Raw genomic sequence first — 14,078 nt, forward strand, 5'->3', positions numbered from 1 at the left:
AGAACTTTACACTTAGGGGGTTATTTATCCATGGTTGAATTTTAGAGTAATGTGATTTTTTTTTAAACTCTAAATTCTATTTTATTCGCAATAAAAAAAAATTGAATCATTAAAATTTGATTAAATAGTTCCCACCTGAAAACTCTAATCAAATTCGTATTGAGTTTGCACGTCAAACTTTTTTGACACGTGTCAAACTTTTTTTGACGTGTAACATTTTTTTTCACATTGGAGTCGATGGGTCGTCATTTTCTAAGCGAAACTTGGCAAAAATTTGGCTCATCACTTCAAATAGTTGAAGGGAATCTGCCATTGAGTTCAACATGAACTTGGCAGGTTTTAGGTGGAGAATAGTTAATTAGTTTCCAGGGTCGAGGTGTGATAAATCTATCATTCAAATTGAAGTTGGTGGTTTTAAATTCGAATTTAAGTTCTGGCCAAAAAAAAAAATGTGAAAATTCGAATTTACCATAGTAAATCTGCCCCTAAGTACCTGTGCCTACCTCTTAGGCCTACCTCACACAACAAAGCCTTAAGTAGCCATTAGGTGCATTAGAAGTCCATTATTGGGAAACCCATTATCCAGAAAGCTCCGAATTATGGAAAGACTCCCATAGACTCCATTTTATCTAAACTATACATATTTTTAAAAACGATTTCCTTTTTCTCTGTAATAATAAAACAGTAGCTTGTAGTTGATCCAAACTAAGATATAATTAATCATTATTGGAAGCAAAACCAGCCTATTTGGGTTTATTTAATGTTTACATGATTTTCTAATAGACTTATGGTATGAAGATCCAAATTACGGAAAGATCCATTATGCCCCAGGTCCCGAGCATTCTGGATAACAGGTCCCATATCTGTTCAAAATTCCCTCAGAATGTTGTGCCTATAGGTGATTGCTCTTTGCACCTACAGAATATTGCACATGTAAGGGGCATGCACATTGCAGGTGCAAATTAGGCCCAGATATAGATACATTTTGAGAGCGTGCGCACAATATCTGCTAAAAATGTTATGGGCCCCTGCAAACAAAATCACGGGTCATTCACCAGTAACCTTCCACTGGGTGACTGTGGGCCCCTACAGTCACTGGGTCTGCCTCCTCGATAGACACTCATTGCCCTCAACACTATATTTTGGAGGGCAGAGCCTTCCAGTGCAAAACACTTTACATTCAGTAGTATTAGGAGCAGTTTTAGACTGAGAGGGTTGTTATGTCTGGAGTTGGACAAAACGCCCTGTGAGCCACTGGCCCAAGGAGAGCTCTGTGCTTGTGCCAGACTTGCATTCTTCTACTCTGTTTGCTTCTTCCACTTGAGATAAAGCATCACAGGCCACTTGATGTACTTCTTCCTGCAGTTGCAGACCAGGTCCTCTGGGATAAAAAGAAACACACACTTCCCTCTTGAACTTTATACAATTTCTTAAATAAAATCCCCTCCAGGCTTTTGTGTACTAAACATAAACATGAACTTACTGCACCAGAAGCCTAATAAAAAAATGATTTATGCTTTCAAAGTTGGCCACAGGGGGTCACCATCTTGTAACTTTGTTAAAGATCTTTGCAAGACCAAGACAGTGCACATGCTCAGTGTGGTCTGGGCTGCTGCTTAGGGATCGTCATTAATGATCAAAACAGCACAAGTCAAATAATATCTGCCAGTTTCAGATACAGCAAGACTGATTAATAATCAGAATATGCAGACTGCACTGGGTCCTGTGTTGTCATGTAATCTAATGTGGATTCCAACTCTGCAGAATCAGTGACTCCAGCAAAATAAATCCTCCAAATAGAATCCCACTTTATCTGTTTAAATCTGGCTCCATGATCTTTGTCCCTGCAGCTGGACTTGGAAACAGTAAAGGGGATGTAAAGGCAAAAATAAATCCAATACAAATTTCTACACAGTCGCTGACTGCTCTACAGGGAAACAAACAAAGCAGCTTGAGTTCTACATGGCTGGGAAGTAAGGCAGGGGCTCCCCCTGCTGTTAATAAGTATGATTGTTTCCCTGCAGCAGTTAGAACCGTCTGTCAATTCCTATCCACAGCATTAAATGAAGGGAGAATTTCACTGCATACAGTCAGGGTTTTTTTTAAAAACAGTACACATTTTTTAATGAAAGATAGGTTATAGATATTGGAGATAGATTCCTTTTTCCTTAAAGAAAGTAAAAATGGGATTTTATTTTTTGACTTTACATGCCCTTTAAGGCAGTGTAACCGAGTTCATCAGAGCAGATCTGTGTGCGACTGCTAGCAGAGATAAATGTATTCAAACAAAATCCCACCAACACAACTGGATCAAGCCTAACGACCTACTGTGGTGTTTATACAAATGGCCTGTAGATGTCACTGTGCTCAGACTTATACTGTGCATACTTCCTGGTAGCTTAAAAGTGAAAGTTGCTTGAGTCTCTGCTAATAAAGCACTGTTATACTCTACTCATCCTCGGCTACCCAAAACATAACAGATTGACGACGAGATGGATCTTCTACTTCTGCAGCAGCCTGCACCTTTTCTTCCAAACCCTGGTGAGCCTACTATACATTTTACTGCTTGGATCAGTATGTTTGAAAATAACATTATTGCTGCTGACCAAGGGGAGATTTCTGCTGCTAGAAAGCGTGCTTTACTTATTCACTGCCTGGGAGCAGAGGGACAGCGTATATTCTATACATTACCATTACCTGATGATACTTATGAAACTGCTCTTACTGCTATAAAGAACTTTTTCGTGCCAAGAGTAAATGTGGTTGCTGAAAGATATAAATTCCGCCAACGTGGATAGCGTAATGGGGAATCCACAGAACAGTTTGTAGCAGTTTTGAGAGAGCTGGTTGTTACCTGTGAGTTTGGGAATCTAACAGATGAAATGCTAAGAGACCAAAGAGTGGAAAAAACAAACTCACCTTAGAGATAGGGATGTAGCGAACGTCGGAAAAAAAGTTCGCGAACATATTCGCGAACTTGCGCAAAAACGCGAGCGGTTCGCGAACGGTTCGCGAACCCCATAGACTTCAATGGGAAGGCGAACTTTAACATCTAAAAAAAAAATTTCTGGCCAGAAAAATGATTTTAAAGTTGTTTAAAGGGTGCAACGACCTGGACAGTGGCATGCCAGAGGGGGATCAAGGGCAAAAATGTATCTGAAAAATCTGCCTGTGTGTGCTTGGAAGAGATAGTGTAGGGGGAGAGCTGTTAGTGATTTCAGGGACAGATGATAGTAAGTTTGCTGGCTAGTAATCTGCTTGATACTGCTCTGTATTGGAGGGACAGAAGTCTGCAGGGATTTGAGGGACATTTTAGCTTAGGTAGCTTTGCTGGCTAGTAATCTACTGTTCTCTTTAAACAACTGCCATACGTTGACCTTGTAGGCATTGTTTGCCCAGTTTTTTTGGACGCAGCCACTGAAGCACAGTTGCCAGAAAAAATATGCCATATAAATGCTGAAAATAGTCATTTTTCGCCATACGTTGACCTTGTAGACATTGTTTGCCCAGTTTTTTTGGTTGCAGCCACTGAAGCACAGTTGCCAGAAAAAATATGCCATATAAATGCTGAAAATAGTCATTTTTTGCCATACGTTGACCTTGTAGGCATTGTTTGCCCAGTTTTTTTGGTCGCAGCCACTGAAGCACAGTTGCCAGAAAAAATATGCCATATAAATGCTGAAAATAGTCATTTTTTGCCATATACGTTGAGTCAACGTATGGCAAAAAATTACTATTTTCAGCATTTATATGGCATATTTTTTCTGGCCTCTGTGCTTCAGTGGCTGCGGCCAAAAAAACTGGGCAAACAATGCCTACAAGGTCAACGTATGGCAAAAAATGACTATTTTCAGCATTTATATGGCATATTTTTTCTGGCCTCTGTGCTTCAGTGGCTGCGGCCAAAAAAACTGGGCAAATAATGCCTACAAGGTCAACGTATACACTACTACAGCGGTGGATACGGATTACGTAAAATATATTATGGCTGCTTGAAAAAAGTCACTCCGGTGTTTTTTCTGGAGACGGTAATATTATGGATATTTAGACAGAATGTGAACAAGGTCACACAGCTAGATGGCGGGTTGAAGAAAACAGTGTGCAAATAATGCCTACAAGGTCAACGTATACACTACTACAGCGGTGGATACGGATTACGTAAAATATATTATGGCTGCTTGAAAAAAGTCACTCCGGTGTTTTTTCTGGAGACGGTAATATTATGGATATTTAGACAGAATGTGAACAAGGTCACACAGCTAGATGGCGGGTTGAAGAAAACAGTGTGCAAATAATGCCTACAAGGTCAACGTATACACTACTACAGCGGTGGATACGGATTACGTAAAATATATGAATGCTGCTTGAAAAAAAGTAACTCAAGTGGTTTTTCTAGAGACGATAATATTATCAATATTTAGACAAAATGTGAACAAGCTCACACAGCTAGATGGCGGGTTGAAGAAAACACTGTGCAAATAATGCCTACAAGGTCAACGTATACACTACTACAGCGGTGGATACGGATTACGTAAAATATATTATGGCTGCTTGAAAAAAGTCACTCCGGTGTTTTTTCTGGAGACGGTAATATTATGGATATTTAGACAGAATGTGAACAAGGTCACACAGCTAGATGGCGGGTTGAAGAAAACACTGTGCAAATAATGCCTACAGGGCAAATAATGCCTAAAAGGTCAACTTATACACTACTACAGCGGTAGTAAAATAAAAAAAAGTAAAATAAAAAAAAAATGAATATTAAAAAAAAAAAATTAAAGTTGGTGCTGCTGAACTACTAGGAGCAGCAGATTAGCACACCAGTCCCACTCCCCAACACTGCTAGACTAATAGCACTGGGCTCTTATAGTAGTAGTAGTAGTAGTAGTAAAACAACAAAAAAATAAATAAAGCAGTCCTTACAAGGACTACTGTTATTGCAGCAGTCAGCAGATGAGATCAGAAGCAGGACAGCTGCCCACTGCAGCTACATACAGAGCACTGCAGTAGAAGGTAGATTACTAGCCAGCAAAGCTACCTAAGCTAAAATGTCCCTCAAACCCCTGCAGACTTCTGTCCCTCCAATAACAGAGCAGTATCAAAACGATTACTAGCCAGCAAACTTTCAACTGTCCCTGAAATCACTAACAGGCAGCAGCTCTCTCCCTACACTATCTCTTCAGCACACACAGGCAGAGTGAAAAAAACGCTGCAGGGCTTCGGTTTTTATAGGGAAGGGGAGTGGTCCAGGGGAGAGCTTCCTGATTGGCTGCCATGTACCTGCTGGTCTGGGGTGAGAGGGCAAAAAAAAGCGCCAACAATGGCGAACCCAAAATGGCGAACGTCGCGCGACGTTCGCGAACTTCCGGCGAGCGCGAACACCCGATGTTCGCGCGAACAAGTTCGCCGGCGAACAGTTCGCGACATCTCTACTTAGAGACAGACTGCTCCTAGAGCAAGATTTAACCCTTGATTACAGTTGCTAGCTAAATTGAAACAGCAGTGGCAGAGGCTAAAACTCTCAGTCAGGGAACTGCTGGGAATGTACAGATAGTGAATTCAGCACTGTGGCCTAATAATGCACAGTCACAGGCAAAATACAGTGCTAAGGAAAGGGATTCATCTACACTGCAAAACCGTGCAGCAAATACAAATAGAAAATACTGCTTTCACTATGGTTCAACACAACACACTGCAAATCATGTTACATGTCCTGCAAAAGCTAAACGGTGCCACAAATAAAAAAACGTAGGACATTTTGCTAAGATCTGCTGTAGTTCTGCTAAAGATGTTCATGAAGTCACTACTACAAATGTTACAGTATTAAGTGTGAATAAAGCTGGTACATTTATTCCAGACAAGTTTATATGCACGTCAGTGTCAGTACTGCGTCTGCTGACAAAGGACACTCCATTAACCTGATGCTTGATACAGGTTCAGTTGTTTCTATACTACCAAAGGATATTTTCTTGAAATACTTTGCAAAAGATCCGCTTGTTGCACCTGCCCTGAAACTGGTCAGTTACTTTTAGGATCCAATCCCTGTGCTTGGTCGCTTGCCAGTGACTGTACAATTTGAATCAAATACTGCAAAATGTGACTTTTACATTGTGAATAAGGGTACTGCTATACTTGGAAGGGATCTCTTTGCTGCATTAAACCTACAATTAGTTGATGGTCTCATTACTACAGCACCAGTGCCTGCCACACAGCCAGTGTCTAAAATTTCACCACAAAGCAACACTTCACTGGGTTGTGCAAAGAAATTTGTACACAAAGTTAAGTTGAGACCAAATGTAAAACCAGTACCATTTCCTGATTCAGCATGGGAAAAACTTGCTATTGATATTGTCGGTCCTTTTACAGATAGACTATTACAGTAAATGGCCTGAAATTGCATTTGTTTCTCATATAACATCAGCTACAGTAATAACATTTCTGTCTACAGTCTTCAGCAAAGAAGGTAATCCGAAGGAGTTAATATCAGACAACGGGCCACAGTTTGTCTCATCTGAGTTTGAATCCTTTCTGAGTGAGAGGAATATTGTGCATAGGAAATCTTCAGTGTATTACCCACAAGCAAATGGAGAAATCGAGCGATTCAACAGGAGTCTGAAAGAAACACTACAGACAGCAAATCTTACTGGGAAATCTTGGAAAGTATTAACAGAGTTCCGACATAACTACAGAGCAACCTGCCATGCAACAACCCAATCATCTCCTGCTGAATTATTACATGGCAGACAGATGCGCACTAAGTTACATGTTGCAGACATCAAACTTCCACAAAATACTGTGCCTACAAAATTATCTACTGCTGACATTGTGAGACGTCAACAAGCCAAATGCAAGGTTTATACTGACAGAAAACGTGGTGCCAGAAAAGTACACTTTCAGCCTGGATCTTTAGTCAGAATTAAGAAACCAGGAATACTGAAACAAGGTCAATCTAAATTTACTACACCACTTTAAGTGAGACGCCAGCGAGGACAATACACATATGAACTGTCGCCTTGCTCCTGTTAGATATAACTTTGGAGAAGCTCCATTTGATGAAGGACATTTTCCTACTCCTGATGTCAACTGCAATAGGCCTGAAGAAAGTGAACCTATAAGGCAGGGATAGGGAACCTGCGGCTCCAGAGCCTCATGCGGCTCTTCATCCTGCTTGCTGCGGCTCAGTCTTGCGGCGTTGCCTGTCAGGTCATATTTATAGCCGTCGCATCTGCTGGTGGCTTCTTGAGTGTGCGACCGCGGTAAGCACACTCAAGCAGCCGCCAGCAGGTGCGAGGGCTGTATAGACGTCCCAGGAGTGGCAAGACTGAGCCACAGCAAGATGATTCATCATGGTCCTTACCGTGGTCACACACTCAAGACAAGAGAGAGATGATCAGCATGGAGCTTCAGAAACAGAAGTCACATTAAACAGATGAGAACACTAGCATTTAATAGGGCTATTCAGTGTTTAATTTATTTCAAAGTAGCCCTGCATATACACAATGCACTTCTGTTTGTTGTATTCTGTTGTTGTAACAGTTGAAATTAAAAAAAGGTTAAAAAAGTTTATAAGCTGAGTTATGTTTTGCAGCTCCAGACTATTTTTCTTTAGTGGGAGAGGGGCAAAATGGCTCTTTTGATAGTAAAGGTTGCTGACCCCTGCTATAAGGCGTACTGAGAGAAACAGAAAACTACCTGCATGGACCCAGGACTATGTTATGTTAATAATGTATATTATTGCTTTAAAATTCATTGTTGTTGTTTATTACATTTGCCCAAATGCTTTCCTACTATAGGGGGAATATTTGGTATTTATCCAAATGGCCTGTAGATGTCACTGTGCTCAGACTTATACTGTGCATACTTCCTGACAGCTTAAAAGTGAAAGTAACTGTTGTGTAATGGCTGCATGAGTCTCTGCTAATAAAGCACTGTTATACTCTACTTATCCTCGGCTACCCAAAACATAACACCTACCAACTCACTTGTGTCTTACTCATTAGGAGCTTTGCATTGTATTGTTTTAATAATGTAGCAGTTGTCCGACATATCAGTGGGATTCGACTGTACAGTGTGACTTGTTTGAAGTTGCACATATTGACTTTTTTTCAAGTTGGATGCAAGTTTGTACTATGCCATTCATCATCATCATTTGAATAATCATTCAATGTCTCATGTGCAGTCATATCCAATAAATAATAATGACAATTGGTCTTACTGCAATAGAGAAACGTGTCTGTACTACAATACTTTCACGTGAGACTTTTTATTAATGCAGGGTACTGTCAAGCAGCCTCAAGCTGATACTGACTTGCAATGAGTGAGTCGCATGCTAACGTCACTGTTGCAACTTTATATGCAAGATAATGCAAGAATCAGGTTATCTTGTGTTTGTAATGACGCTGGAATTCTGGGAAAAAATATTGCATTTTGGGGAAAAAAAGGCATGGGATCCCAAAAGTGCACTTAGAACCATGCACTGTGTGTGGGAAGCAGCATTCACATGTTTCATTGCCCAAATGTAACAAACAGTCCTTTTAGGATCCAGGTTAAACGTATGGCTTACCTGTTGTTAAACTACAAATCCCACCAATAGTTAATGGTGCTGGAAATTATAGATACAGTTTAGTTAATTGTTGTCTAGTTATCCACTGAGTCTTAGTCCTCTGTTTTTTGCCAACAGGAGCAATAAAACGGGCCCATGTTATAGGAGCAAATAAAGGATTATCTAATAGTTTCATGTTGGATACTCAGGCCTGGCAGGCAAGGCGTGCATGATCAATTAGCCACTAGAGATGTCGCGAACTGTTCGCCGGCGAACTTGTTCGCGCGAACATCGGGTGTTCGCGATCGCCGGAAGTTCGCGAACGTCGCGCGACGTTCGCCATTTTGGGTTCGCCATTGTTGGCGCTTTTTTTTGCCCTCTCACCCCAGACCAGCAGGTACATGGCAGCCAATCAGGAAGCTCTCCCCTGGACCACTCCCCTTCCCTATAAAAACCGAAGCCCTGCAGCGTTTTTTCACTCTGCCTGTGTGTGCTGAAGAGATAGTGTAGGGAGAGAGCTGCTGCCTGTTAGTGATTTCAGGGACAGTTGAAAGTTTGCTGGCTAGTAATCGTTTTGATACTGCTCTGTTATTGGAGGGACAGAAGTCTGCAGGGGTTTGAGGGACATTTAAGCTTAGGTAGCTTTGCTGGCTAGTAATCTACCTTCTACTGCAGTGCTCTGTATGTAGCTGCAGTGGGCAGCTGTCCTGCTTCTGATCTCATCTGCTGACTGCTGCAATAACAGTAGTCCTTGTAAGGACTGCTTTTATTTATTTTTTTGTTGTTTTACTACTACTACTACTACTACTACTATAAGAGCCCAGTGCTATTAGTCTAGCAGTGTTGGGGAGTGGGACTGGTGTGCTAATCTGCTGCTCCTAGTAGTTCAGCAGCACCAACTTTAATTTTTTTTTTTAATATTCATTTTTTTTTTATTTTACTTTTTTTTATTTTACTACCGCTGTAGTAGTGTATAAGTTGACCTTTTAGGCATTATTTGCCCTGTAGGCATTATTTGCACACTGTTTTCTTCAACCCGCCATCGAGCTGTGTGACCTTGTTCACATTCTGTCTAAATATCCATAATATTACCGTCTCCAGAAAAAACACCGGAGTCACTTTTTTTGGCAAAAAATGACTATTTTCAGCATTTATGTGGCATATTTTTTCTGGCAACTGTGCTTCAGTGGCTGCAACCAAAAAAAACTGGGCAAACAATGTCTACAAGGTCAACGTATGGCGAAAAATTACTATTTTCAGCATTTATATGGCATATATTTTCTGGCAACTGTGCTTCAGTGGCTGCGTCCAAAAAAACTGGGCAAACAATGTCTACAAGGTCAACGTATGGCGAAAAATGACTATTTTCAGCATTTATATGGCATTTTTTTCTGGCAACTGTGCTTCAGTGGCTGCGTCCAAAAAAACTGGGCAAACAATGCCTACAAGGTCAACGTATGGCAGTTGTTTAAAGAGAACAGTAGATTACTAGCCAGCAAAGCTACCTAAGCTAAAATGTCCCTCAAATCCCTGCAGACTTCTGTCCCTCCAATACAGAGCAGTATCAAGCAGATTACTAGCCAGCAAACTTACTATCATCTGTCCCTGAAATCACTAACAGCTCTCCCCCTACACTATCTCTTCCAAGCACACACAGGCAGATTTTTCAGATACATTTTTGCCCTTGATCCCCCTCTGGCATGCCACTGTCCAGGTCGTTGCACCCTTTAAACAACTTTAAAATCATTTTTCTGGCCAGAAATGTCTTTTCTAGATGTTAAAGTTCGCCTTCCCATTGAAGTCTATGGGGTTCGCGAACCGTTCGCGAACCGCTCGCATTTTTGCGCAAGTTCGCGAATATGTTCGCGAACTTTTTTTCCGACGTTCGCTACATCCCTATTAGCCACCTCTCCCACGTCCCAGCAGCTGGCGGCTGTGGTTAGTAATCCGGGATCCGGCACCCTTCTACAGTTACCCTTTTTCCTCTTTACATCCATTAAAGTCAAGACTGGCAATGCTAACAATAGGGCAGAACAGCAAATTAGTAGAGAAGCTATTGAGCACAACACTGACTCCTGTGAATTATTAATGGCCACGGTAGCTTAATAAGTAAGAGGAGATGCTGGGCAGCAAAGCGATAGCCCAACAAGGTCACAGGACCGTATTGAAGTCCTGCATGGCTTCATCTCCTGGATGGTTTTATTCAGGGACATCTGAATACCTGCCTCCTCTTCACACGCATACCCTCCCCTTTTTTGTATTGCTGCTGGATAATTACCACCCAAACCAGTGTTTTCATATCAGTGAGAGTGACCTATTGGGCTTTAGAAAGAGATTCACCATAGTGTATAGACACATTCCTCAGCCAATGCAAGCAGTATTGCATCTCTAGAACTGTCAAATCATTGCCAAAAATATAAAGTTCCTTTTGGGATGTTAGCATGTACAGTATGTGTTTCTTTTATAATCAAAGAGACGGTTGTATGTTGGTCTCATATATATATATATATATATATATATATATATATATATTATATATATATATATATATATATATATATATATATATATATATATATATATATATTTAGTAATCCCACAAGATATCAACCCTGTAGCACTGCGTATCCAAGAACTGGTAAAAGGGGACTAGAAGGACCAAAGCACAGAAGCATAAGAAGCTCTCATTGAAATACTACCTTTTGCAGGGTGGCTGCCAGAAGATAAAAGAACTGAAAATGTTTCTTTCCTCTTATCTACATAAAGGCATTTATTTCAAAAAGGCCCTTGAGAAATGACCCCTGACCCTGCTGTGCTTGGATGAGAAGGAATGAAAGCACCGCCTGGGGACATATTGTCCTGGTGCTGCTGCTTGGGGATAATCACTGTGATTACACAGAATCCTCAGGTTTTTTGCACAAGAGCTGTATTTTGTGTCTGAATAATTTTATACAAATTTATTTAAAAATAAATATATATAAGGGTAATGTACCTGCTGCTGAAAACTATAAAAAGTTAGGACTAAAGTGGCACGGACAAGGTCCAAAGCAGAGGTCATGGAACTTTTAAGCCCTAATATCCTCATATTTCACAAAAAAACAAATGTAAGTTGTGTATGACCAAAATCAGCTGGGTATGGCCAGCACTGGATACATTGTGCTTTTACTCTGCTGTGAATATAATTGTCAGTTTGCAGTAGAAGAAAATGGACAGGTTGTGTAGGTTATATTTGATTGTAAAAATTATAAAAAAATAGAGAACCCGTGTATGGAGTATATATTATTATATTTGATTGTAAGTTCTACTGAGATAGACCCTCTTTACCTTCTGTATCGTTCAGTATTTGTATGCTATTTGTATGTTTGATGTATACACCAGCATTGTATTTAGGTCTGGTGCTGCCCTAGGAACAGGACTTCAGCGCTCCCCCATTGCAGAAGTGATGTTGTGTGCGTGACATCACGTGCACAACATATGACATCATTTCCGCTGTCAAGGGCTCTCTCACCTCCCCTCCCCCCAAGCTTGCAACCAAGATTTTTTTTAATTCCAACTCTAAATGGGGGTGCAACAAGTGAGGGAGTTGATCCAAAGTTAATTCCTAATATTGCTAAACCAAGGGGAGGAACAAAGTGGCGCACTAAAAATGTTATTGGAACCAAAAGACAGAAAGAGCAAATCAGACAGGTATCTATATATATATATATATATATATATATATATATATTCTTTTCAGACAAGTGTACTTTTCTGTCTCCAGATGAAACCCCCCCTAGGGAGTTGAAATGCATTGGGATTCTTTTGAAACAGGACCTTTAATAATGTAACCTTTTTGTAGCAATAATATTTCACACTTGACCCTTTAGCACATTTTGTGCCAGTCTTCAATAATACCCAGAATAAGCTGCATGGTAGCAACAGAGTGAAATATGGTTATGATATGAACATTTTTGTGTTTGGAGGCTTCATGCACAGAAATATTTAAAATAAATCAATTATCCTTGTCTCACACAAGTACATACCTGAGATCTATTGTTTGCCAAAGAATCACAGTTTATCCCTGCTTAATCCAGCATTATATGGAAATAATTTGCCTTTATGATTATTTCAATCATATTTCTAATCTCTAGGATTTATAAACCCTTTATCTGACCCTAACAAGGAACCTGACAGGCTGGAGGTTTAAGTTACAAAAAGCAAAATTAAATGATACTTATCTTTCTCTATGCTTCTCAAAGACTGAGAGCCCAAGCCCACCATACAGCAAAGCTTGTGAGGGGAACATCTGGAGGGCCATAGTGTGAATATCTCTACCCAGTGCTTTCCTCCATACATTGGTGTATAGTTGGATAGTATTGTCAAAATGACTCACAAAATCTGGGTATATATGTTGATTAGAGAAAAAGGTTATCAAAGCACCAGCACAGTAGGGGATCCTGCACACGTTTATCTAACAAAGTTTCTGTACAATGGATATTAACTACATGAGTGTAGCGAATGTCAGTGCAGTGCAAGATAATATTGATAGATGCTGATAATTAGTTACAGTCTGTATTCTGATTTCCATGTAATCAAACCTTGTAATATTAATATTTCAGAGCCATATACTGTAGATCACTGCATTGCAGTAATGTTGACATATGTAATGTATATGAGCTAAGATTAAGCTGTTGTTCAGATAACTCCTTACCCTTGACATATTTATAGTGGAATCAATAAATGGACACTCAGTACAACTTCTCTTCTTACAACAGGCTGGGGGTCAAGAAGTTTTTGATATTGCCATTAAACCCATCAACCTTGAGCTCTAGAGTTGTTGCTGAACTTCAGCACAAATATTATAGACACCGCATACCTCATTGGCTTTGATTTATTATTATGCTGCTTTCTTGACGCTACTATTTATTATTTAACTGTAATTGCGATCCTTTGTGGATCATATGGAGGGTTTGAACTTGATGGACTTTGTCTTTTTCCAATCCTATGTAACTATGAAAGATATGTAATATACTAAAGCCAAATGCACAAGTGGCATTTTGATTGGGCAGAAATCCAGCCAGTATTCACAATAAATTTTGACTGTGTGCCATCTTTTTCTCTTTTAACAATAATGGGAAGTGAATGGATACAACCCTGGGTGTTTTTTTAATCAAAATGCAGACATATGATTGTCCTAAAATACCGAGGTCTCGGAGTAGAAAATCTTGCCCAGCCCCCTAACATCAGCGTGACTGGGGCTTGGCACAGGGGGTGGGGCTTTGGGCGGGAATGGGGTGGGGCTTTGGGCGGGGCTAAGGCCAGCATTTTTTTCTAGAAAAGGTGGCAACCCTACCAACAAGTGGCTCGTGAGCATACTGTTGCACACGACACCTTGAATGTTGCTCCCAGTGGCCTCAAAGCAGGTGCTTCTTTTTGAATTCCTGGCTTGGAGGCAAGTCTTGGTTGCATGATAACCAGGTGTACTGCCAAACAGAACCTCCTGTAAGATGCTAGTCCACATTGGGACTACCACATGTCTAATCACAGCACTTAGTTT

The sequence above is a fragment of the Xenopus laevis genome, chromosome 2L (assembly GCF_017654675.1).
Source record: "Xenopus laevis strain J_2021 chromosome 2L, Xenopus_laevis_v10.1, whole genome shotgun sequence".
NCBI classification, from domain to species: domain Eukaryota; kingdom Metazoa; phylum Chordata; class Amphibia; order Anura; family Pipidae; genus Xenopus; species Xenopus laevis.